The sequence below is a fragment of the Mustela nivalis genome (genome assembly GCF_964662115.1).
Source record: "Mustela nivalis genome assembly, chromosome: 11".
Taxonomy (NCBI): domain Eukaryota; kingdom Metazoa; phylum Chordata; class Mammalia; order Carnivora; family Mustelidae; genus Mustela; species Mustela nivalis.
In genome coordinates this window covers 26,149,522-26,169,901 of record NC_139030.1, presented here as the reverse complement: position 1 = coordinate 26,169,901, position 20,380 = coordinate 26,149,522, and the positions used below count along the sequence as shown (strand labels likewise).

The following is a 20,380-nucleotide window of genomic DNA, read 5'->3' as shown; positions in this document are numbered from 1 at the left end:
TATCAATGGCTTTGGAGTGAGCCTTTACACAGTAAGAAAAAAGTATAATTGAGTATTTATGGTATATTTATTATGAACCAGAGTTCTGCCTGCTTTAAAAACATTGCTCCTTATAATCTTCAAAATAATGTTATGAGGTAGGTACTATGCTCATTTTACAGTAAAAGAAATGGGAAAATTGAATAGATGGAAAATTCACCTAATGTTACACATCTAGTGAGTCTCCAGATCTCATCGTCTTTTGAATGTTGTTTGAATCTTATTTCTAGAATGTTTCCTTAACAGAGTTTTTGTACAGGAAGGAAAATTAAAACAGATGATACCAATATATCAAAAACCATAGAAATTGCTACTATGGTTAAATACATTTAATTTGGAAATAACCTGAAAGAGATTCTGGAGAGAATAATTTGAAATGTGGATTATTTATCCCAAGAGCTTTTTGCATTTTTCCTGTGGCACCAGGGACCTTCATATATCACTTTACTCTGGGTAGACATTTTCAGGTTTGAAGTTGATATAAAATGATAACTGCAAAAACAGGTAACTTTAATCATAAAGGCATGCTGTTGAAAATGGTTATTGGATCATATCAGGGAGCATTTTTTGCCTCATAAAATATGTGGAGTAATTTTGTTATTCAGCATAGAATCATGATTGATTAATTGATTGGAGGTCTTTAGTCCAGTTTTGTTTTTTTAATTAACAAAGTATAGTTGATATAAAATGCTATGTTAATTTCAGGTGTACAACATAGTGCTATACATCATTCTGTGCTCATCACCACCGTACATTCATAGTGCTATACATCATTCAGTGCTCATCACTGCTTGCCACCATACAACACTATTACAATATTATTGACTATATTCCCCATGCTGTACTTTTCATCTCCATGACCTATTTTTCTTATAACTGGAAGTACCTCTTAATACCTTTCCCTCAACCCAGCTCCTCTCTGGCAACCACCAGTTTGTTCTCTATATTTGGGAGTCTGTTTGGCCTTTAGTTGTTTTGTTTATTTTATTTTTTTAGATTACACAAATGAGTGAAATTCTATGGTATCTGTCTTTCTCTGTCTGACATATTTTTGTATTAAATTTAGTGTTATATCCTTTAGGTCCACCCATGTTGTCATAGATGGCAAGATTTCATTCATTTTTATGACTGGTTAATATTAATATGTATGTATACACACATACACACACACCTCACATCTTCTTTATTCATTCACCTATAGATGATACTTTGGTTGATTCCATATCTTGGCTGTTGTAAATAATGCTGCAACAAACATAGGGTTGTATATATCTTTTTGAATTAGTGTTTTCACTTTTAGGTAAATACCCAGTAAAGCAATTAGTAGCTCATAGGGTACTTCTATTTTTAATTTTTTGAGGAATCTCCATACTGTTTTCCATAGTGGCTGCACCAATTTGCCTTTCTTCCAGCAGTGCACAGGTTTTCCTTTTCACCACATCCTCACCAAAACTTGTTATTTCTTCTCCTTTTGATTTTAGCTTATCTGATAGCTGTGAGGTGATATTTCATTATACTTTTGATTTGCTTTTCCCTGATGATTAGTGATATGGAACATTTTTGTTGTGTTGGCCGTCTGTATGTCTTCTTTGGAAAAATGTTTACTCAGGTCCTCTGCCCATTTTTCTTTAATGACTTATTTATTCATGTGAGAGAGAGAGAGATTGAGCAGATGGAGGGGCATAAGAAGAGGAAGGGAACCCCAAAAAAGACTCCCTACTGAGCAAGGTGCCTGATGCAAGGCTTGATCCCACAATGTGACATCATGACCTAAGTCAAATCAAGAATCGGATGCTTAATCAACTGAGCCAGTTGGGGTACCCACTTGGGATCCCTGACCATTTTTAATCAGTTTATTATTATTTTGGGGGGGCTGTTGGCTTGTATAAGTCCTTTATATATTTGGGATATTAATGTATGGATATTGTATTGGATATATTATTTGCAAATATATTCCCCCATTAAGTGGATTGCCTTTTTATTTTGTTGCTGGTTTCCTTTGCTGTGCCAAAGGTTTTTATTTTGATATTGTCCCAATAGTTTATTTTAGTTTTTGTTCCCTTTGCCTGAAAAGACAAATCCATAAATATATTGCTAAGGCTAATATCCAAAAGATTACTGCCTGGTTTGTTTTTGTTTTGCCTTGTTTTTTAGGACTTTTGTGGTTTCAGGTTTCTTATTTAGGTCTCTTAATCCCTTTTGAGGTTTTTTTTTTTTTAATGTAAAAAGTGGTACAGTTTAATTCCTTCAGGTATAGTTGTGCAGTTTTCTCAACAACATTTATTGATAAAAACCAGTCTTTTCCTTATTTGATATTCTTGCCTCCTTTACTGAAGATTGATTGACCATATAAGCATGAATTTATTTCTAGGCTCTCTGTCCTGCTGTCATCAGTACCATGCTATTTTGATTACTATAGCATTTTAATGTATCTTGAAATCTGGGACTGTGATACCTCCAATTTTGTTCTTTCTCAAGATTGCTTTGGCTATTTGAGGTCCTTTGTGGTTTCCTACAATTCTGATGATTATTTGTTACAGGTCTGTGAAAAATACTATTAGGAATTGCATTGAATCTATAGATTTCTTTATGTAGCATGAACATTTTAACATTGTTAATTCTTTCAGTCCTTGAACATGCTACCTCTTTCCATTTGTTTGTATCATCTTCAGTTTCTTTGATCAACATCTTATAGTTTTCAGAGCACAAGTCTTTCACCTCTTTGGTTAATTTTGTTTCTAGGTACTTTATTAATTGTAATGCAACTGCAAATGCATAATTTCCCAGATGTGGGAATAGTGAGATAAAATTTATTCACTTTTTAAATTTAATATACATTTCCAAATAGTTCTCTATAGAGGTTGGAACAATTAACACTTTAAAAACATTGCATGGGAGGGCTTGTTTACCTATACTCATGTCGATCTCTGTGTAAATAACTGTAATCTTTATTAATCTGCTAAGTGTAAATAGTATTAAATATAATTTTTATTTACATTCTGCTCATGATTAAAAAAAGTAGACAACCTTTCATAAGCTTAACAATCACTGGCATTTGCCCATTTTCTACTGTTGTGTTTGTTAATTTGTTCTATTAAAGTGTTAAATAAATGGATATATGTTACATGAGTCATAAATATTTCTCAGGCATTTGGCCATTAATTGTGTTTTTTTTCCTTCTTAATTTGTTTTTTAAGTTCTTGAATTTATTTAAAAAATGGCATTTCTAGTTAGTTTCAAAATAAAAACAAAGCCTCTTGATGACAATGTTATTATTTTTAAAATTATTCCATCTTTTTCTAGTACTTTAATGGATCATTCTGTATGATTAAATTCTGCATCCATTTCCTTTAATCACTATAGCTTTAAAATAAATATTAAAAACTATTAGGTCTAGTGCATAATAATTCTGTCATCTTTTCCCAAAATGTTTATGGAATATCTTTGTTGATTACAGCTTGTTTATTTAACCAGATGAACTTTATTATTTTTTTTTTTTGGAAGAGAACTTTTTATTACATTTATGTACAGAAAATTCAATAGCTCACACTTAGCCCAGTTTGGTGGCCAGTTCCTTAGCCTTTGCCTTTTCCAGCTTGGTAATGTGAGCCACCAACTTTGGACCCAGGTTGTTGCCTCCCCAGTAACAATGGATCTCATCATATTTGTCATTATAATTGGTCTTGATAGCTTCCATCAGCTAGCCAGAATTTTTTTGTCTTCCAGGTTAAACTGTGTAAAGGTGACAGTAGTGCAGGTCTTCCTGGGGACCAGACACCCCGGCCTGGCCTTCCCATTGATAATGCAACAGGGAACCATCAACTTAAGACACAAAACATGCAGGAAGATAATCAGCTTAAGGGAATCCACATCATGTGCAATCACTACCACCTGAGATTTCTTGTTTTCCACCAAGTTGGTGACAGTATTAACTAACCCCCGCTCAAAAGACAGGTGCCCTCTTAGTGGGAACATGCCCTTTGCCAGCAGCTTTCTTCTCAGCCTGGGCCAACAATCTCTGCTTCTTCTCTTGCTTGGTCTTTGGTCCATATCTGTGGACCAGCTTAAGCATTTGAGTAGCTGTCTGACAATCTAAGACCTGGGTGAACTGGTTTATTATGGGAGGCACTTGTAGATGTTTATAGAGAATAGCTCTTGGCCACTACAGCCAGATAGCAAACCATTTGACAAAACTGGTGAGGTCCTTTTTGGGCTGAATGTCCTCTCCCATGCCAAAACTCTTGGGCCTTTTCTCAAACAAGGGATTGGACACCTTCTTGGCCTCTTGCTTCTTGACAACAGCAGGTGTCATGGCCACCTTCTTCTCCATAGCCTTCTTTCCTTTTGGCATCTTGAATAGCTGGAGGAGAGAGAAAGTATCTGTATGAACTTCAGAGTCAGCTTTCTCCCCCTCTTAGAAATACATTTTATCGTTTTCCTATTATTACATAGTAAATTTCCTAACTTTTTATTATTTGTATATTGGAAGGATATTGCCTTTAGTAGATTAACTTTTTATTATTTGTATATTGGAAGGATATTGCCTTTAGTAGATTAACTTTGTGCCTGCTTTATTTTTTGAATTATCTTATTTTTAAAAGTTTTTAGGGTCCCTTGGATTATCTAAATATAAAATAAAACTGAAAACATTGTAATTTTACAGATTTATAGCCAGTGCTATGACTATTATTTTGTTCTCTTTTTAAATTGCATTAACGTTTACCACCCCAAAAATGTTAAATAACAGTAATGACAGTAGACATCTTTTATCTTTAATGTGTTTCCATTGTACAGTTATGAATATAGGCCTCATAGTGAGTTTTAATATCTAGCTTTACAAATTCTTCCTCAGTAAACTTTTCAAAAGATCTTTATAATTTCCTAGTTACTTATTTGTCATTCTGACCTTTAAAAAAAGTAGTATTCAATCAAATCCAATTAGTGATCTTTTTTGGAGTTGCATTAAATATGTCTGTTAATTTGTGAAATAATTCACTTTTAACAATAACACATTGTTTTTCTTCCCCATGATTGTTTCTCCATTTATTCAGGGGTTATTTCAAGCCACTCAATGAAACTGTGGGAATTGTGTGTGTATGTGTATGCATTTGTGGCTTGCTTTGTTCTTCATCTATCCTTTCTTATAGTTGAGATACCATTGTGTTTGAGACACTCTTCGTTCCTGTTTCCAATTACTTTAATGTGTAGGAAAAGTATAGACTTTGTAAATTTATCATGTTCTCAGGCATTTTACTGAATCATCTATTAATTCAAGTATCCTTTTATGATTGCATATAAACATATTTTTATGTCTTCTTTTTCAATATTTATACTTTTAGGCACTTACTGAAGTAATTAGAAATAATAGAACATTGTTATTTTTGTAGTGGTAACAGGCATCCTTGTTTAATTCCTGATTTTAATAGAAGTTGATTTCGTTCATCAATATATAATGTTGGCTATTGTATTTTGTTAAAGCATCTTTATAGGCCTGTTTTGCTTGTAGTCCTGTTTTGCTTCGTAATTTTTTCCCCTCAAATAGCTGCTGTGTACGTGCAATGAATACAACAAAGAACAATTTCTTGCCTTACGGACTTTACATTCTGAAAGGAGAGGACGCAGATAATGATAATGATTGTGATGATGATAATAATAGTAACACCCACAGAACAATAGCAACAGCAGCAGTGACAGAAACAGTAATTATATAATATGAAATAAGTGATGATTGTTACAGGAAAAATAATTTTGTATAGGGGGATAGAGTGTGTTTGAAGCACTGCTGTAGGTTTAAGTAAGGCCCTCAGTAACAAAGTGATCTCTGAGTTAAGAAGGAAAAGAAGGAGCTAACAATGCAGCTATCAAAAACAGCCAAGACCAAGAAGTAAATCTAAGGTTCTGAAACCAGGAGAAACTTGGCATGTTTGAGGAACAGCGTGCCTGGGGAGAACAGTATGTCTAGTGTTGAGTAAATGAGAGAGAGAAAAGAATGAGATCAGTAACATAAATTTGGGGAACAGATTAGGTAGCGCATGAATGGAATGACGTCAAGAAAAAATGAGTGAGAGGAAGGAAATTGTTGACAATAAATTCAAATAACTATTTTGTGGGTTATTGCCATAAGAGGGAAGGAGAAGAGAGGAGAGAAATAAAGTCTAAGCTGGAAAAAAAATGAAGTAAAGAGAACCTACTATTTTTTTTTAAGATGAAGAAATGGTGATATATGGACACATTGCTAGGAAAAATCCTGTGACATGTGATGATTCAAAATGATATAGGCAAGAATAAAAGGTCCTGCTGGTGCCATGTCAGAGAGCAGACCAGAAGACAGAGGTTCCTGTGCAGAATGGGGGAGTTGTACTCTCCCAGTGACAGACAGTTCAAGCATCGTAACACAAAAGTAAACTATGTGAATATAGATACAGGTAGATGAGTAGATCTGGTGATGGTAGAAATCTACTTCAAGTTGCTTCTATTTACTTTGTGAAATCAGAAACTGGGAGCAAGTATAGGAAGTGAAACAGTAGAGGTTTGAGACAGAGGGGTATCAAATAGAAATCTGAGGTAGTATATCTCAAATTACCTGTGGTGGAGGACCAGATTCTTTTTTTGTTTGTTTTGATTTCTAATTTATGATGTCATACTTTTGAAAATTAGAATAAAATTATTCAAAAAATTAAAAAAGAAATAGATGTTAAATACAAATCCAAGTAAAAATATTAATCAAACATAAAATTACTGTCAAATTGTAACCAAATTGACGTGAGTTCACTCCCTGGTGAATCAGAAACTACAGTAGGTTGAGTGGTCTTACAAAGAAAATTTTATTGGCAGCAAATGAGATCACAGGGAATGGCTTCCAAAGCCACGACTCCTGGAGTGAGGGAATCCTTTCATTTAGGGTTAGGGTGAATATTTAGATAGAGAAGCCTTTTCATTGTATGTAGAGGTGGACATATGGTCATGCATGTGCCTTAAGGAAACATGTTTATATGTATATTGTATATTATGTAAATGAGGCTGGTATTCCTCCTTGGGCTTAGATTTTAGTTTGATAATGAGATAAAGGTGTTCATCCATCATTCAAGTGGTCACTCCATGGTCCTTCTGTGTAGGCATCAGTCAGGGGTTAAGCTCCAACTGGTCTGGGTGGTCTGCACTGACTGAAGCTCTGTCCAGGCATTTGTTATCACTTGAGGGGAGAGGAGCAATTTTGCTTTCCATCTGCCTGAGTTAGGAGATAAACTAGAAAAAACAGTGTAAGGAAAAATGTGGGACAAAGGTCAGGGAGTACAAGCAGGTGGGCAATAAAGGTCAGGTCTTGGAGGTCTAGCTGATGACAAAATTGCTACAAAATATCCCAAATGTTTTCTTTTAACTCTACTACATATCTTATAGTCTGGTAGCAAATTTTTCATGTGCTGTCTATACCAGGGGCCATGTTTTAAATAGCACTGATCTACAAGAGTAGGAGAAAGTAACCAGAGAAATATAATTGCTGTGGTTCCTGAGATCATGATCATAGATGTAAAATGAGACTATTAGGAAAGAAAAAAAAAAAAAAAACTTTTTCCTTCTACCCTTTAAAGGTGTTTGTCTGGGGCTCTATGACAAAAGACAGATTAACAAGAGAAACACAGAAGTTTATTAACATGTATTTCTCATATACACATGAGAGGAACTCAGTGACGAATAGCTGCAGGTTGATTAAAAGCTGGGCTTATGGTGTGCCTGGGTGGTTCAGTCAGTTAAGTATCTGCCTATGGCTCAGGTCACGATCCCAGGGTCCTGGGATTGAGCCTCACATCAGACTCCCTGCTCAGTGGGAAGCCCGCTTCTCCCTCTGCCTGCCTGCCACTCCCCCTGCTTGTGCTCTCTCTGTCAGATACGTTAATTAGTTAACAAAAACAGCAACAACAACTGGGGCTTATATAACATTTTAGCAATAGAACAATGCATTTTTTGGGAAGTGATAAGACAAAGTAAAAGACCTTGAGTTTCAGAGGTAGCATATTGTGGGAAGGCAAATATATGGCAACTAATACAAGATAAGAGCTTGTTAGTAAAGTTGGTTATGTAGAGTCCTCTAGTGCAGTCTCTCCCGGGGCTGATAAAGGTCTAAAGTTTCCTGTGATTAAATTTTGTCGGGGAAGGTAGACACTTTTGCAAATGTAGCTCTAGGTTCTAGGCAAACAGGAAGAAGGCAAGAAATTTCCTTGTATCTATTTATTCTTAATAGGCTTCAGCTCAAAATAATCCTTATGCTAAAGTGGCATAATTCAGAGTGGCATATTTTGCTAGCCTGTACTATTTAGCATGATTTTGGGGGTGTTGCGGATTTCTTTTTCCCTTCCAACCATATTCACCTGTGTGGGTACAGGTATAGAGTTGCACTACTGAAACACAAACAGAAACAGAAGTTGAGTGTGTATTCAGTGGATTAAATAAATGATTATCATAGGATTTGAACTGGTTATAAAAGGAAGAAAGGACACAGAGGAGGTAAGGGCAGGACAGCTGAAAATGGATTAACGATCTAAAGGGTTAAAGGCTTGTGGGGTAAGGTACTAAAGTAAGTGAGCTGAAGGATGAGAAATTCTGTTCAAGGAATGGGATACTGGAAATTAAAAGTGTAGAGAGATTACATATTTTGGTAATGGCAGGTTAAGACTATCATCATGAGTGTGGCTGATTGAGGTATGAGGGAGAACATGGTAATTTGAGAAGAAAAGGCCAAGGATCCAAGAGCTTAGCATATTGGAAAAATCATCTTCATATGTGTTAAAATCATAAAGCATTAAGCAGGACTTACTTTGGACAACTGGTAAGGAAGGAATAAGAAATTTCAAGAACATTCCTGACCTGAGTCAGGAAAGAACCACAATGAGTAAATGGATAATGTCATCAGAGGACCCAGGATCAAAGGGCGGGTGCTTTCAGGGATGGAGAAGGGAGGATTACCTGGAAAACCCAGTGAGCTTCAAAACCTCCAGACTCAAATAGTAAGCAGGAGGAGAAGGGTGTGAGTACAAAACAGCTATCAATTGGAAAAACTCAGGGGAGTGTCCTCAAGGCAGTGTCCTCAAGGGACAATCACGTTTCAGGCAGAATGAAAATGCTGAAATGAATGTTAGGAGGCTAAAAGTGCCAAGAATTTTATTGATGACAGACATTGCATTTTAAAGGCTTAATAGAGGGTTATCCTGGATTCAGATAGGGTCAGAAAAAAGGTATGGGCAGAATCTTATGGGCTTAGAGCCTGGGTTTGTGAAACTTGAAATTCTTATAAAGATCCCTGACCTAAGCAGTGATAAAGTTCATAGAGAACATTTCTATATAGACATCAGTATTCAACTAGCTTCACTGTTCTGTTCTTTTTTTTTTTTTTTTTGCCTCCACATACATGGAATGAGGTTCTCTTATTTATTAAGTATATCCTAATAAATCAGTGCAGGACACAGTATCCCTGGGTTGTTACACAGGAGCCAGAAATAGAAATCAGGAAAAAAAGTGTGTGTCCCTATTGTGCAAGCACAAGTCCGTGGAGAAAGTAATAGATACGTTAAAGCACAATTCTGGCTTCAGAATAAAAGAATGTCCACAAAAAGAAGACCTAAGCCAGGAACAAAATAATGACCAGCAATATAAGCCATGAGTTTTGAAGTGCACTTCCTTCCTTCTCCTTGTGTGTTCTTTTTCCATCTAGATATTTCAAGCTTCTAGAATAACCTTCCTATGCATAGGCTCATCTCTTTTTGTTAACCATCTATGCACTGCAGTAACTGTGCTTAATGTCCTAGCCTCAATACATAACATTTTCAAGGAAGAGGAAAGAGAAATGAGCCGTGACTCTTCAGTCTTCAAACCCTGCTGGTTTGAAGGGGTCGGCATAGCAATTTGCTTATAACATAATTGTTCGGGTATTTTCATTCCTTTTCATAACTTTAAGCTAATTGGATTTTCTTCAAAGAAGATTATTCACCCGGGCATTCACATGTTTTTCATGCTTTCTCATTCTCTAGATATTTTGATTTAAATATATTTCTTTCACTGCTATTTAATTTCTTAAAAAATAATTTCCCCTTTTCCTTCCCATATCCCTAATTTTGTTATTTTCTCAAGCAACCAGCTGGTGATCATGACAAATATATTTTTATTTTCCAGCTCAGTAGACTTAGAACCCAGAGAGGGAGAAGTGAAAGATTAAGTGGTCCAGAAAACAAATACTACTGATTTTGTAATCCTGTATATATGTGTACAATCCCTCCCTACAACCCTTCTGAAAATGTGTATAGCAATAAAAATAGAAACTACGTGGGCACTTGCCCTATGTATTACATTAGCAGAGCTGTTTTTAAATGTCCTGCAAGATATGGAGAAGTGTGGCTCAATATAAGGTTGATTGGGATCATTTTGTGCCTTTTAATTGGTTCTTTCAGGTGTTTGTTCCTGCCTTTTTCATTTGCCCCTTCATCTCTTCAATCATGTAATAGGGTTTCTTCATCCCAGTCTAAACAATGTGAAAATTAGGTAAGCTGGGATCATTAGATAAGCTAAAAGGCATAGAAATAGGTAAGTGTTATTACAAAGTAATGTTTTAATGCAATGAAAAGGATGGTCTTGGAATTATAAAACTGGCATAAAAACTAAAGGAAAGTGGAATATCATGGAGCAGCTCCACAAGGAGAAATTAACAGGCTAGATACCCCAAAGGGCAGAGAAATACTATATTTATTCTGTCTTCTATTTGTTTGAGTTTCTTAAAAGCATTCCATTACACCTTTTGTGAGCAGTATATCATTTTGGTATCTAAAAACCGCAAAATACACAAAGAAGCCGAGTGAGATAATGTGGTGCTTCCCAGTTAACTGTTAGATGTTGTAGAATTGACCTGAGATTTCATATACCCGGAGGGAGAAGAGGAAGAAAAACCTCCAGCTATTATAATTATCCCAGGTAAGGAGGGAGAAGGAAGGAAGGGAATGGAAGAGAGAAGAAATGAGTAAAATAGACACTTATGAACAGGTGTCAGGGACCTTAGGAATCAGATAAGAATGACACATACATGTTCTTAAATTGGGTGAGATCACCAAGCTATATTTTATTTTACTGACCAGTTTAGCTCTTCCTTTGCTACCACATCTATTTATGTTTTCATTTCATATTTTATGAAGTTTTTGTTTCATTTCTAAAAAGTCAGACTTTAAACGGAAAACTAAATTAACTAATGAAGAAATGTGCTTTAACTGCTTTCTCTATCTCTCTGTCCTTCTGTCCTTCCATCCCTCCCTCCCTCCCCCTTTCTCTTTTTATCTCCTCCAGTTATTTTCTGTTAAAAAAAGAAGGTTTTTGTTTGTTTGTTTGTTTGTTGTTTATTTGTTTGTCATTTCTTTCTGAAAAGGCCAAGAATTTACTCTATTACTTTTAGGACTAATCCTGACTAAGACATTCCACGTGAGACTTGCCAAATATCTAGGATATGTATCTGTTTCTTACTCAAACTTCTACTCCTCCTTTTTCTTTATTTCAAATAAGAAAATGTAGAGGTGAGGGGCCTAGGGTGGGGCTGCTGCAAATGTGCCACTTTGGCATAGAGACCATTTTGAATTGAAAGAGATAAAAAAGAAAACAACAACAACAACAACAATAAAACAAACACACAAAAAAAACCCCTGTCAGATGAAGGAAAGGTTCTCTGCCTCTCCCATAACTGCATAAATTTATCCTGGAAAGGAGAGCCTGCAACAGGAAGAGAAGTATTAACAGAGGCCCCTTAACCAAAAGAGCTCATCTGCAAAATAGAACAATTTTGTTTTTCCAAACATCTCCTTTCCTCTTCTTGCTAGTCAGCTTTCTCCCCATTGTATCTTCAGGCCCTACTCCTTCTCTTACCCATATAAGCTTCACTTTGTCTCATTGTCTTTGGAATGTCTTGTCTATGTGGATTGCCTCAACCCCACCACCACTCTGTGCATACATCTGTTAAATTTGATTTTCTGCTGTTAATTGTCTCATGTAAATTTGATTCTTAGTCCAGCTAGAGGAACTACAAGACAGAGGAAAAAAGTTTTCCTCCCCAATGAAAGGATTGAAGAAGGAAATAGAGAAGAACAAAAAACAGTTTAGGTAAAAGGAGGCTAGAAAATTATAAGAAAAAAGTAGTTAGTTGCTAGTTCCAAAATATGTAAAAATTGGAAGTAAACTATTGGTTTGGAATATGTTTTAATTGGCTAATGAAGCTATTATTTTTTGTAAAGAAGGTATTTTTAAGAATTAATTATTGTATTTAGCCAGAAGTATATGAATACCTCACAAAGAAAACATGGTTCAAAATTTGATCATTAGATGTAATTGTTTATATCAGGGAGCTTACTTAGAAAGAGTAATAGTTAAAAACTATTATAGAACATAGTGTTAAAACATATACATAAGAAAAACGTTTAGAATATCTGTTACTAATCTAACTAGAAACAAGATACATAGATGATAAAACGTTTGAAATAGTAAACGAAACTATCAGTTGCATACGCATATTTAACATTTCTGTTTTTTTAAAAAAATAAAGCTGGCACTTTAAAAGTTACTAAAGAAAACACAATCACCATCTGGTGGCAAAGCAAAGAAAATGTTATTTTAAGGTATTTACTTTCTTTGACTGTATTCTAATTATAAGTTGTCAAGTGATATAATTCTTTCTGAGACAGAGGTTTAGATGGGATGATGTTATAAATCCTTTAGATATGGTCTGTGATATCTTTGAAATATCCAATTTATTTATTTATTTATTTTTAATTTTTTTATTTTTTTTAAAGATTTTATTTATTTATTTGACAGAGAGAGAGATCACAAATAGGCAGAGAGACGGACAGAGAGAGAGATGAGGAGAAGCAGGCTCCCTGCTGAGCAGAGAGCCCCATGCGGGACTAGATCCCAGGCCCCTGGGATCATGACCTGAGCCGAAGGCAGAGGCTTAACCCACTGAGCCACCCAGGCGCCCCTATTTATTTTTTTTTTTTTTTTTAAGATTTTTTATTTATTTATTTGACAGACAGAGTTCACAAGTAGGCAGATAGGCAGGCAGAAAGAGAGGAGGAAGCAGGCTCCCCGCTGAGCAGAGAGCCCGATGTGGGGCTGGATCCCAGAACGTTGGGATCATAACCTGAGCCGAAGGCAGAGGCTTTAACCCACTGAGCCACCCAGGCGCCCCAGAAATATCCAATTTATAATAGGCTTTATAGACGCTTTTAAACAAGGCATAGTTTGTTTTTTCAATATTTACTCATTTATATTAAGGGGACGTGGGGACAGAGGGAGAGGAAGAGAGTCTTAAGCAGACTGTGCTGAGCATGGAGACTGCCTTGGGCTCACCCTGGGGCTCTTCCTGGAGCTTCTCAGGACCTATGGCAGGACCCTGAGATAACAACCTCCACTGAAACCAAGAGTCTGATGCTTAACCTACTACGCCATTCAGGTTCCCCTAAACAAGGCATAGTTTAACACTATCTGTGGATTATTGCTTTTAAATCTGACAATAACTATGAAGTTTTACTCTTCATGTTTTCATTTCACAGATGAAGAAACTGATATTTACAGAGATTTAATACCTTGCCAATATCTCATACCCGAGAAACAGCATTATTTGGATTTGATTCCAAACCAACTCTTTCTTTCAAGGGCTTGTGCTCTCTGAAATATATAACTTGTTTAACTCAGAAGCTAATCCTGAAAAAGTCCCAATAAAGCAATTAACATTATATTTCCCTCTTTGTTAAAAGCTATTAGGTCAAAATTCCAGTGTACAATCATGGTGGACTCTATAATGTGAAGTTAATTAAGGGGCATCTTAATTAATATCTGGTGTTTTCTGATTATAACTACTTGTTCTGAAGCCCTGTCTGGATTCTCAGAGGTTGGCCCAGACTAATGAAGCAGAGTGAGTAAAGTAAAATAAAACAATTATTCTCTGTCTGAAGAAGGGGTTGCCTTGGTTTCATATTTCCTTCATTTCAGAGCCAAGAGCAAAATGATGAGCCCATTTTAGAATCATAAAATTATAAAACTTTAGAGTTAAAAGTAAAAATACCAGAAATAGTCTAGATAATTATGACAATTTATGTCAGTTTTATCTTATTACTTAATTTAAACCATATAGCTTTTTAAAGTTTATAAAATATGTCATAAAAGATTTATCAGTTGACATAATCATAATATATGGCACTCAAGGTAGGAAATATTGAGTTGAAATATTTCCCTTTATGTAGGTTAAAAATGATTAAATATGGTCAATTTCATATGTTTCAACCTAGATATGACACTCATTTAGAGTGGATTCAGACATAAAAAAAATAAAAGAAAAATACAAAGATCAATATAAGTATATATAGCCATCAAGTTAACTTTCAAAAGGCACAAACCAAAGTCCCATGCCCAAAGCCTTTTCCATTAGATTCTCAAATGAGGGGGAGGGGGGGAAAAAAAGCAAAATCTACTTCTTTCATTGAGGGTGTGGTTACATTACAAGAAGCCAGTATTTGGTATAAATTGCTTTAATCCATATATTGACTTCTTTAAAAATTTTCAGTGGTCGAATCTACTGGTCTGAGTGTTAAATGCCTGGTTTTCTAGAAAGTCTACTAGTGTATGGAGAACTGTAATAAGTGAAAAGTGCAGTGCTAAATACTTCTAAATAATTGAGTATTTTCTCCTGCTGTTGTTGTTGTTGCTGTTATTGTTTTAAATAAGTAAACTTTCACCCTCTCTATAGCATGAAAAGTATTTCCTGGTGATTAGGTTCCATAAAACAAAGTTATGATTATTATGGATCTACAGTCTGATAGATATCCATTTGCATATTGAAATGGATGGCCCCCCTTAGGCCTGGACTATATTGTATTCATCTCAGTAGGCCCTGCTCCATAAGCACAGTACTTTTTATATAGTAGACACTTAATGGCTTTCTGGTATTAAATTACATTGAAAAAAATAATGTAAGGTCTTTTGGGTTTAACGTTGAGAGGTGTTCTTGGGTCTTTAATATCTTAACAGGATATGCATAAATTACTTTTTGATTTATTGCTTTAGATTTCTCCAGGACAGTGTACTTTTCCTTTGTAATTAAAGTACTTTGATGCAGTCATCCTCAAACTATGACAGAGTATATTCATGGATATGGCATACTTGACTCAGTCCTTTGGGAAGAGGATGAAATAATCTCTCAAGTGTCAGTGTGAATCTACACTCTGCTCTCTCACTTTATAAAGAGAATATGTCTGCCATCTTATTTTTAATTGAATGCTCCCAGAATATCTAACAAATGTTTTGAAAGATTATGCATAGTGACCTCAAAATAAAATGTATAGAAAGACCCTGTAGGGGAAGATTCTGCTCCTGGGATTTGGAAAAGCCGTCAGGCCTGCCTTTTTCTTTTTCGATTTAGAGGGCCCAGTTTCTGTTTTAGAACAAATGAGTGAAAGAACTTACAGATGATTTTAACAATTCACAAATGTGTTGCCTGGTTTTGACAAGGGCATCCGTAATCTCTCAAAACTATGTTAAAGATGGAGCATTTAGCAACCCAGGAAGACAATGACTATAAAACACAAAATTAACTCATCAAGTTACTGTAATTTTCTCTCTCTTTGTCTCCAGCTGATTAGTGCAAATTAACCGCCTGAGCAGTTAGCATGCAATATGGAAATCTTTGATATCTGCTGAGAAGGCAGGCTTTTTTTTCTTTTTTTAACTACATCTATGTAAAATTCCAGAATTCCCTATAGACATTGTTCTACTGTGATTATTAATATTGCTTTGAACTTTAAGGATATGTTTTGTGTTTGAGTTTTGAAAATTTCTAACCTTAATTTGTTAAAACGGATTTACAATCGTTATAAATTCCTATATAGAAATTGCACGTTTTTTTTTTTCTTTTTTTTTTTTTTTTTTTTTAAAGAGAGAGAGAAAAGAAAATGAGATATTTAGGTACCTCATGTCTTACATGGAGGTAATAAATATCTCACCGAATTATTATAAGAGTGAAAATTCAATAGTATATATTTTCAGATTTTAAAGATAGTTTGAACTACCTGTATTTAATGTATTTTTATATTATTTTTATTAAGCACATAGAATTGGATTAGTGAATTATGCTACTTATTTCAATCTCTTCACTCAGAAAGGAGATATTAGGAAAATTTCTCTTGGTTACATTCTATATAGTCCTTATAGAGACTATATAGATATGTAGAGAAAACTTAACAAACATGTGATTTACTATACCAAAAAAGTCAGCTCTTGACTATTTGAAAAAGAATAATGTATTATGTTAACAAGGTAGGTAAAAAGGGCATCAATCATGGAAAAGAAACATTTCATATACCTGTTAAGAAGTCATCTGATTTTTGGGGAAGTGCATCTAGGACAGATAATAGTTATTTGGCACTGCAATATGATTATCAAAACTACCTAAAACTAAAAATCAAGAGGGTATTTTCCCCTCTTTAGCTATGGAATAGTTGGCAGCTCTTTCAGTGAGAAAAAAAAAAATATTTGATACAAACAGCATTCAGTGTATTTGAATCCTCAAATCCTTAAGTTTTATTTATGAATGCATTAAAAAATCCCATTTATAGACAGTTTCTCTCCATAGTAATTAATGCATTCATTTATCAGGAAGTTTTGATCAAGGATCACCAGGTTCTGGACTTTTGTGTTGGGAATTGAGCACTGAACTAGGACAGTCTGGTTCCTGCACTCAAGTAACTATACAGGCAGGAAGGCATACAAAAGGAAGAATTTTATGAATGATACCTTCAGAAAAGCCTGAACTTATTTTCTTAAGATTTTACTTATTAATTTATCAGAGAAAGAGAGAGAGAGAAAGAGCAATAGGGGTGGAAGCAGTAGGCAGAGGGAGAAGCAAGGTCCCCACTAAGCGGGGAGGTATATACGGGACTTGATCCCAGGACCCTGGGATCATGGCCTGAGCCGGAGGCAGATGCTTATCTGACGGAACCACCCAGGGGTCCCTGAACCTGTTTTTATAATTCAAACTAGAACCTTATTTTTATTTTAAAACATAGTGACAACCAGTGCGCAATAGCCATGGTATAAAAAAAGCCCAGATGTACATTGACAGATGAATGGATAAAGAAGATGTAACACACACACACACACACACACACACACACACACACAGAGGAATATTATGCAGCCATCAAAAATAGAAATGACATTTGCAATGGCATGGGTGGAACTAAAGGATATTATGATAAGTGAAATAAGTCAACAGAGAAAGGCAATTAAATTATCATATGTGGAATTTAAGGAATAAGGCAGAGAATCACAGAAAAGATGGAAAAATAAGATAACATGAAACCAGGGAGGGAGATAAACCATAGGAGACTCTTAATCATAGGAAACAAACTGAGGGTTTCTGGAGTAGAGAGGGGTGGAGAGATGTGTAAACTGGGTGATGGACATTGGGCAGGATATGTATTGTAATGAGCACTTGGTACTATATAAGACTGATGAATCACAGACTTGTACCCTAAAACCAATAGTAATATATGTTAATTTAAGGAAGAGAGAAAGAAAGAAAGAAAGAAAGAAAGAAAGAAAGAAAGAAAGAAAGAAAGAAAGAGGATGCACTTCAAAAACATGAAGATAACAATTTGAAAATGGATCTTTAGGGTTAAACAACATTCACAGGACTCAGCACCCAAGAAACTCTTCCTGCAACTTCTTTTCCAGGCACTACTCTTTCCCACCCCAAAGGGGCAACTTTACACTGATTTCAAACTTAAAAAATTAGTTCTGGATTCAAACAAAACAAAACAAAAACAAAACAATACATAGTGACAGCCAAATTCTGATTTCAAGAACATGTACCATGCCAGGAACTAACCCAGTGTTTCTTATGCTTGTATAATATGGGGAGCTTGATTAAAAAGGATACTATCTTGGCACTATTTAAGCCTATCAGCTTATTATCTTCTGAGATAACCTAGGAATCCATATGTTGAACAAGAACCTAGACACTTCTTTTTAAATTAACTACGTCAAGAAATGCTAGTATATTTAAGAAACTGTCATTTGTTTAGCTATTTATGTTTTTGTGTCTTTATTTGGTGGAGTGGCATAGCAAATTAATTAATTCAGTGAAATTCATATTGAAAGCCAGAAGCTTGAATTTCTAAGACTGACATCTACAGAAATCCAATATTTCCTGTCATTTGGTATAAGCCTATTTCAACCTTATTTGGAAACCTACTATATAATAACCATTCTTCAATTTTATCTTTCCAATGATTTTTTTCTAATACTCAGATGTTTTAAATGTGTTCACATGTTCAGAACTTAACAGTAAAGTTAAGGATCACTACATACCTGGGGAAAGAAATCAAGGAGGTAGTCTAATATGTTAGTCTCATGATAAAACCAAACCGTGATATTTTTAAACCTCCATTTCTTCTGTGATTCCTTTCTCATTCTCTTTGCTTTTCCTCACTCTCTATTAAATTGCTTGGAGTTAAAACTACTTACCATCTGTCTTTTACTATCTGATATGATTCGATCTAAAAACATTTTTAAAAGATCACATTACAACAAGAGTTTTAAAACAAACCTACTAAAAGTAACACAAAACATGAAGAACTGTCTCTCAAACACATCTAAAATCTGTTTCCTTTGAATTACAAAAAAAGAAAAAATGAAGTAAAAAATGTGTAATTATTATTTTATAGGGACCATTTCCTCTTTCTGTTCCTAAAATAGATGGAAGTACTTGTTATATTGATTTGGAGTTAGGAAAGGGGTAGCTAAAAAAAGGCTAATAATAAATGAAAAAGTACTTTAAACATTCCTAGGTTTGCTTGTCATCTTTAGTAATAATCTAGAAAAAGGATCATTGAAAATTTTAATAAAAGCTGTTAGAAATATGAACCAGAGATATAAACATGAGTGGATAGCTTAATGTTAAGTATAAGCCAACAAGCTTAAATAAGTGAGCAAAGAATAGCAAAATGATTTACAGTATTGAAAATGGACCACCTCATAAAATACACAATCAAGGGAAAATCAGAATAATTAATGCATGGTGAGAACATGGAAATAGAGTGTGTATATAGTATGAAATTGCCTTTTTTCATTGGGAAAAGTGATTTTATTTTTGTCAAGTTGGGATAGTAGAAAAATCGCTGAATTTATGATTAAAAAAATCATTGTCATGGTACTAGTTCTGTTCCTCCTTGTGGTACCTGAGGAAATTAGGGATATTTTCTAGGCCTCAATTTACTCTACTATAAAAAAGAAGATTATACCAGTTTACATGCTACTTTCTAAGGAGCTCTAGGATTTTGTAGAAATTCTTTAGGAGATGTTAGGAATATGGTGAGCCTGTGGAATTATTAATTAAATTGTGGGGACCTAGACATGTAATACATAACTGGAACAGCCTTATCTAAAATTTAAAAATTTAAGCAAGTGATGAGAATTATATCCAATTAGAAGGCTCATAATGTAATTATCTGGATAATTCAGCTTCTCCATCAAATTGAACTAAATTGTCTAGATATGTTAACAGAAATGATTTAAAAAAAAAAGAAGAAACATTGATTATTAGTTTCAATTCATTGTGAATATAAAGTAAAAAGTCATTTTAATTCAATTCCCATATTTAATGTGATACATTTATATATCTTGCATAGAAATATATAAATTTATATATAAAGTATATATATATAAATATATAAATACAAATTATATAAATATAAAATATAAAATTTATACATAAGTATAAATTTATCCCAATCCCCACTCCCTAGCTGCCATCAGTTTGTTTCATGAGATTAAGAGTCTCTTATGATTTGACTCACTCCCAATCCCATCTTCTTTCATATTTTCCCTTTCTACCCCCCATGACCTGACCCTGCCTTTCAAATTCCTCATATAAGAGAGATCATATGATAATTGTCTTTTTCTGACTGACTTATTTCGCTTAGCATGATACCCTCTATTTCCATCCACTTCATTGAAAATGGCAAGATTTTATTTCTTTTGATGGCTACATAGTATTTCATTGTAAATATATACCACTTTTCTTTATCCATTCATCTGTTGATGGACATCTAGGTTCTTTCCATAGTTTGACTATTGTTTGTGGACATTGCTGCTATAAACATTGGGTGCAAGTGCACCTTTGGATCACAACATTTGTATCTTTAGGGTAAATACCCAATAGTGCGATTGTTAGGTCATACAGTAGCTCTATTTCAATTTTTTGAGGAACCTCCATGCTGTTTTCCAAAGTGGTTGCACCAGCTTGCATTCCCACCAACAGTGTAGG

The 20,380-nt window shown here is 34.6% G+C and overlaps 1 protein-coding gene and 1 pseudogene across 2 annotated transcripts in view; one reads left to right on the top strand and one right to left on the bottom strand.

The window, feature by feature from the left end:
* Positions 1 to 20,380, top strand: part of LRP1B (LDL receptor related protein 1B) — a 1,916,825-nt gene that overhangs the window by 1,001,905 nt on the left and 894,540 nt on the right. The window lies entirely within an intron of this gene.
* On the bottom strand, positions 3,590 to 4,405 carry LOC309844040 (large ribosomal subunit protein eL8 pseudogene; annotated as a pseudogene). The gene has a single exon. The product of its transcript is annotated as a large ribosomal subunit protein eL8 pseudogene (transcript).